The following is a 6,190-nucleotide window of genomic DNA, read 5'->3' as shown; positions in this document are numbered from 1 at the left end:
AGTGAAAATGTGCAATGCCTCATAAGGCCTGGCTCCACACTTGTACGCTATGGCTAATGCCCAGCTTAAAAAATGTCACATGAATGGCTGAAGCCAACTGACATCAGTGGGACAACAATATACTACAGCCCGGCCAGTGAGGCTCAGTGGTTGGGTGTCTACCTATGAACCAGGAGGTCACAGTTCAATTCCCAGTCGGGGCACGTGCCTGGGTTTTGGGCTCGATCCCCAGTAGGGGGCGTGTAGGTGGCAGCTAATCAATGATTCTCTCTCATCATTGATGTTTCTATCTCTCTCCCTCTCACTTCCTCTCTGAAGTCAATACAAAAATATATTTAAAAATATATATTACAGCCCTACATGCACTGCAAGGTCACATGGCAGATGGAATAAGGAATTGAAAACAATATTCAATCTACTACAGCCAGCCATCCTCCTTACATTGTTTGCTCTTTTTTGTCTGTTTCCAGTCATTGGCTACTACAGCCAGCCATCCTCCTTACATTGTTTGCTCTTTTCTGTCTCTCTGTTTCCAGTCATTGGCTCAACTCAGCCTTAAATGCCCTCCTGGCCACCTGTTCTACCGGAAACTGTAGAGATCACTGGATTCAGATATATAATCTTGGCTCCATTCCCAGACTTTCCCACTAGCTGTGTGATCTTGAAAAAAGTCGTGTCACAGCCCTAGCCAGTTTTACTCAGTGGATAGAGCATTGGCCTGGGGACTGAAGGGTCCGGGGTTCGATTCCGGTCAAGGGCACATGCCTGGGTTGCAGGCTCGATCCTCAGTAGGGGGTGTGCAGGAGGCAGCCGATCAATGATTCTCTCTCATTATTGGTGTTTCTATCTCTCTCTTCCTCTCCCTTCCTCTCTGAAATCAATAAAAATATTTAAAAAGAAAAAGAAAAGTCATGTTACATCTGAGTCTACATCATCTACTAAAAACTTACCTCATAAGATTGTCATAAAGATTGAAAGGGATGCTGTATGTGATAAACCCTTGTCCTGTGTAAAGCACACTCTTAAAGAACCAGCTTAAGGCCCTTGCTGGCATGGCTCAGTGGATAGTGTTGTCCCACGCACTGAAGGGTCACAGGTTCGATTCCCAGTCAAGGACATGGTCAAGGGCATGTACCTGAGTTGCACGTTTGATCCTAGGTCTGGGGGCATGCAGGAGGCAACCAATCGATGTGGCTCTCTCACATCAATGTTTCTCCCCCCACCCCCTCCCTCCTTTCCACTCTCTCTGAAAAAGCAATGGGAAAAACAAATATCCTTGGGTAAGGATTAAAAAAAAAAAAAAAGAACCAGCTTAAGTTCTCCCTCATCCACATAGCTTTAAATAACTATCATTTCTTCTTCTCATTAGTTGGCATCTAGGCAACATCTCTCTCGATACAAGAGAAGTTCCTGGAAAGTTATTTGGAAGTACTGATCTGCCCTCCAGCCTTGTCGATTTCACTTCATTTGGAGGGTCTTGCTTTAAATTTCCCCAAGTGATTTTAATGTATTAGAGTCTCTAGCACATCACTTAACACCTACTTGAATAGGTCACTATCTCATGTGTGAAAAGACTTAGATGTGAGTCCTGGTTTTTATTATCTGCAACTTGAGAAGGTACTTCTATGCCTGCCTCGTTTCCCTCGTGGGTGAGTCAGGGATACTCTCATCTCTACGACAGAGATGTGGTGACATTTCAATGAAGTAATGCAGTTAGGGCACTTGGCACAGTGCCTGGCACAGTAGCTAGCTGCAGTGTTACTCTGTCTTACTCAGACTATATGAAATAGTTCCACAGCTCCCAGCACAGCACGAGTCCCTAGCAGGTGTTTTATTGCATAAACACACCAGGATTTGTGGATGGAAGTTGGTGTAGTGAGAACACTGGCTGCTTCGCACAGATAATGTTCTGAAAACTCCCCATGGGTGTGACCAAGAACGCACACACGCTGTTTCCACATAAACATGGGCTCACAGGCACGTGAGTGACACATCAAGTGCCAGGCTTCTAGCGTGAAGTCAGTTGTAAGGCAGGAGGTCGAGCCCAGTGACCGGCAGTCACTTCAGGAGGAACGGAGGCTTCTCTCTCCAGCCAGGCCAGCTCTGCAGGGAGGGGACAGAACGCCTGTACCTACTGCCCCTCGGTTTCCACATTCTGTTTTACACTTGGCAACACAGGAATCAACGGTTTTATGTGTGATGTTGTCTTTTGTGATGGCAAACACATACAGATGAAGAATATTTCATGGTCATGGTAAGAGTAATTAAAGTGTCTGTTTATTCATTTATAAACCTGGTAATATGAAAAAAACTTAATTGAAGTCCGGCTTGATAGAAATACAGTGCACAATGTTGATACCGTGTTCATGGAGGCAGAAAGGCTCGGTCACCCTGTGCCTGTCACCAGGGCCCTTGAGAGAAGATCCCGTTTACCTAAGTTCCTCAAATGGCTTCAGGACCACCTGCTAACGCTACACACAAAGGGACAGAAAGGGGCGGGACAGACTGCACAGTTATAGATGCGGATAATGAGCTAATGCACTTGACAGTCATTGCAGTGACACATCCCGAGAGTTGACCGGAGAGGAAGGTGTGAGTGTGCTGCTGGAGAACCCCTCACTGAGACGAGCTGGGGCAGCCTCTACCCACACCCACCTGCTCTGGGGAAGGAGAGGTGAGCGGGTGAAGGAACCCTCAGCCTGAAATGGAGTTACCTTTGTCTCCCTCCTGTCTCCACCCACCACGGGACACTCTGGAGTGTAAGGCACGAGAACTGGCGTGGAGAAAAGATGTGGTCCAAGCCCCAGTTCTTGGTGTGCAAAGGGATTCCTGGCTTAGATCTTTTGAAACAGGTGCTAAAAATATCCTTCCCACCTCTTGTAATTTCTGTCCTTGAGAGACAGGAAAACAAGAAGGGTTGCAAAGGATAAAAATAGCTGCGTCTAAATATCATGGGAAAAATGGCCTATGAGAAATGTGTAATTCTTCAAGGGATGCTCTGCTCTGAGAAGTCTAGAATCTCACAAGGAATAACTCTAACATTTTATGGAAAAAGGAAGGCCAAAAACGTAAACACACTTAATGCTCTTAACATTGTGCACTGGTGCTTATGAGAGTCTACCAGAGTACAAGTCAACAGTGACAATGAAAGACGTTTTAGGACTTAGCTTTTTTTTTTTTTTACTTCGCATTTCAAAGTGGAGGCCAAAAATGGTGATGGGTGAGGAAGAAAGCACATTGACTATCAACACATTAAATACCATTTTGATCCTCATTTCCTATAGACAACTAGTTTTCTCCCAAATTCATATGTCTGGAAATGGCATGAGCCAGATGGCTTATTAAAAAAACAAAACAAAAAAACACACATAAAAACTTGTAAAGTTTTTCTCCTGAAAGAGCCACTTCTGGGCACCAGGAATGGCTCCCCCAAGAATATACCTCAGATTCATTAGTCTGTCCCCTCTTCTCTTCTGGGGCAGAGTTTTGGGCTAAATGACTCCTAGCTTTAAGCCTTTAGCTAAAATATTAAGGTATTTATCTAGGACAGAAGCCCAGAATGGCTTGAACTTTTCATGAAGCAGAATTAGCAAGAGGCAGAGTTTCTGTTCTCAGGCAGCCAGACCTCATGTGGGCTGTCTTGTGTGAGTTAACTGGCAAGTGTGTGGTGTATAAAGTATGCAGGTTGCCCTAGCCGGTTTGGCTCAGTGGATCGAGCATCGGCCTGCAGACCAAAAGGTCCCGGGTTTGATTCTGGTCAAGGGCATGTACCTTGGTTGCAGGCTCCTCCCTAGCCCCAGAGTGCATGCAGGAGGCAACCAATCAACGTGTTTTTTTTCACATTGATATTTCTCTGTCTTTCCCTCTCTCTTCTACTCTCTCTAAAAAAGATTAATGGAAGCCCTAGCTGGTTTAACTCAGTGGATAGAGCGTTGACCTGCTGACTGAAGGGTCCCTGGTTCGATTTTGGTCAAGGGCACATGCCTGGGTCATGGGCTCTATCCCCAGTGGGGGGAGTGCAGGAGGCAGCTGGTGAATGATTCTTTCTTATCATTGATGTTTTATCTCTCCCTTTCCCTAACTCTCTAAAATCAATAAAAATATATTTTAAAAAATAAATAAGAAAGATCAATGGAAAAATATCCTCGGATGCGGATTAATAACAACAAAAATAAAGTATGCAGGTTGTGGGCTGGTATGGTGACACAGGGGCCCCTGGAACTTTACTGACACTCCATAAAGGTGGAAGCCCTTCGTTTCTTGTGCACCCCATCATTCAGCAGAGTGCCTGGGATAAAACAAGAGGCCATCGGTAAAACAAGACTGGCTTGTGTGCCCTGGCCAATGTCGCTCAGTTAGTTGAGCATTGTCCCATGCACCAAGAGGTCATTGGTTCCATTTGTGCTCAGGGCATATGCCCGGGTTGCAGGTTCGACCCCTGGTAGGGGGCATGCAGGAGGCAGCCTATCCATGTTGCTCTCAATCTCTCTTTTTTTTCTCTCTTCCTCCCTCTCTTAAAAAAAATCTATATATATGGACCTAACCGGTTTGGCTCAGTGGATACAGCATCAGCCTGCGGACTCAAGGGTCCCAGGTTCGAGTCTGGTCAAGGGCATGTACCTTGGTTGCAGGCACATCCCCAGTAGGGAGTGTGCTGGAGGCAGCTGATCCATGTTTCTCTCTCAGCGATGTTTCTAACTCTCTATCCCTCTCCCTTCCTCTCTGTAAAAAAAATCGATGTTTCTCTCTCATCGATGTTTCTAACTCTCTATCTCTCTCCCTTCCTTCTGTAAAAAAATTAATAAAATATATTTTTAAAAAATCTATATATATAAAATGCTAACATGCAAAGTGTCCTCTCGGGAATTCAACTGGGAGATTGGGAGTTCGGTCGCTCATTATGATGTGCGCTGACCACCAGGGGGCGGCGTGGAATGAAGGAAGGCCCTGGCTGGTTGCCAGAGGCCCCAATTGGCCCTGATCACTGGCCAGGCCTAGGAACCCTACATGTGCAAAAATTTCGTGCATTGGGCCTCTAGTGTGTGTGTGTGCATATATATATATATGTGTATATATATATTCGTAATACATATTACGTGATCGTAATATATAATATATAATAAAATCGTAATATGCTAATTAGACTGGACATCCTTCCAAATGACCTTTGGGACAAAGCCCCGAAGGGGGCCGAGGCAGCTGCCTTGGTGGCAGGGGCCAAGCCCCTTGCATGAATTTTGTGCATCAGGCCTCTAGTATATATATATTGGCTCTTGTGGTGAGATGGGCTTGAATCCAAGAAATGGAACAGGAGAGTGTGGCCCAACACTCAGGGGCGGCTATACCATTAGATTGCTTTCCATGCAAAGGAAGTTTTACTGAATGATGTGCCAAACACTGTTCTAAGTGCTGCGGATACAGCCATGCATGAGATTAAGGTTTGGTGTGACAGGGCAGGGCTTGCAACCAGTTGGTAAGGCAGTCAACAAACACTTTCCATAGTGATGAACTCTATAAAGGAAAGAAAACAGGGCGATGTGATAGTAAGGAAGGGGTAGGGGGTGGGGGGCTTCTAAGATGACGAAGTGAATGACCCCTCTTTTCCAGGCTAGAAAGGTGCAGAGTAAGACCCTGCCTCCCAGGTGGGGCAGGGCAGCAGGCCGGACTTGTTTGATTGGTTGATTTATAAATATATTTTTATTTATTTCAGAGAGGGAGAGGGAGAGATAGAAACATCAGTGATGAGAGAGAATCATTGATTGGCTGCCTCCTGCACACCCCCTACTGGGGATCAAGCCCGCAATCCGGGCATGTGCCCTTGACCGGAATCGAACCTGGGACCCTTCAGTGGCAGGCAGCAGTCTTGCCCAGGAAGACCTGAATGATGCCAAGAAACAAAGTGACTGTTAGTCCAAGAAGCCTTTTTACGCCCTGAACTAGAGTGGCTTTCGGCTGCGGCTGCGGTCCCTCCCTGGGCCAGACCTACACACACCCTCGAGGGTGGAGAGAACCCCGCCTCCCACACTCCAGCGGGGCTGCCGCCACCTCGGCCGTCCCGGTTGCACTTGCAGAAATTAACAGCGTCTGAGGCTGCGGTTCCAACGGGGCCTGGAGAGGAGACGCCTCCGAACCGCCTTCACCTGGGGGCAGGGGCGGGGCACAGCGAGGCCCAACAAGCCCACGTGCAGGG

The sequence above is a fragment of the Myotis brandtii genome, unplaced genomic scaffold (genome assembly GCF_000412655.1).
Source record: "Myotis brandtii unplaced genomic scaffold, ASM41265v1 scaffold165, whole genome shotgun sequence".
Lineage (NCBI taxonomy): Eukaryota > Metazoa > Chordata > Mammalia > Chiroptera > Vespertilionidae > Myotis > Myotis brandtii.
Note: the sequence above shows the minus strand (reverse complement) of the source record.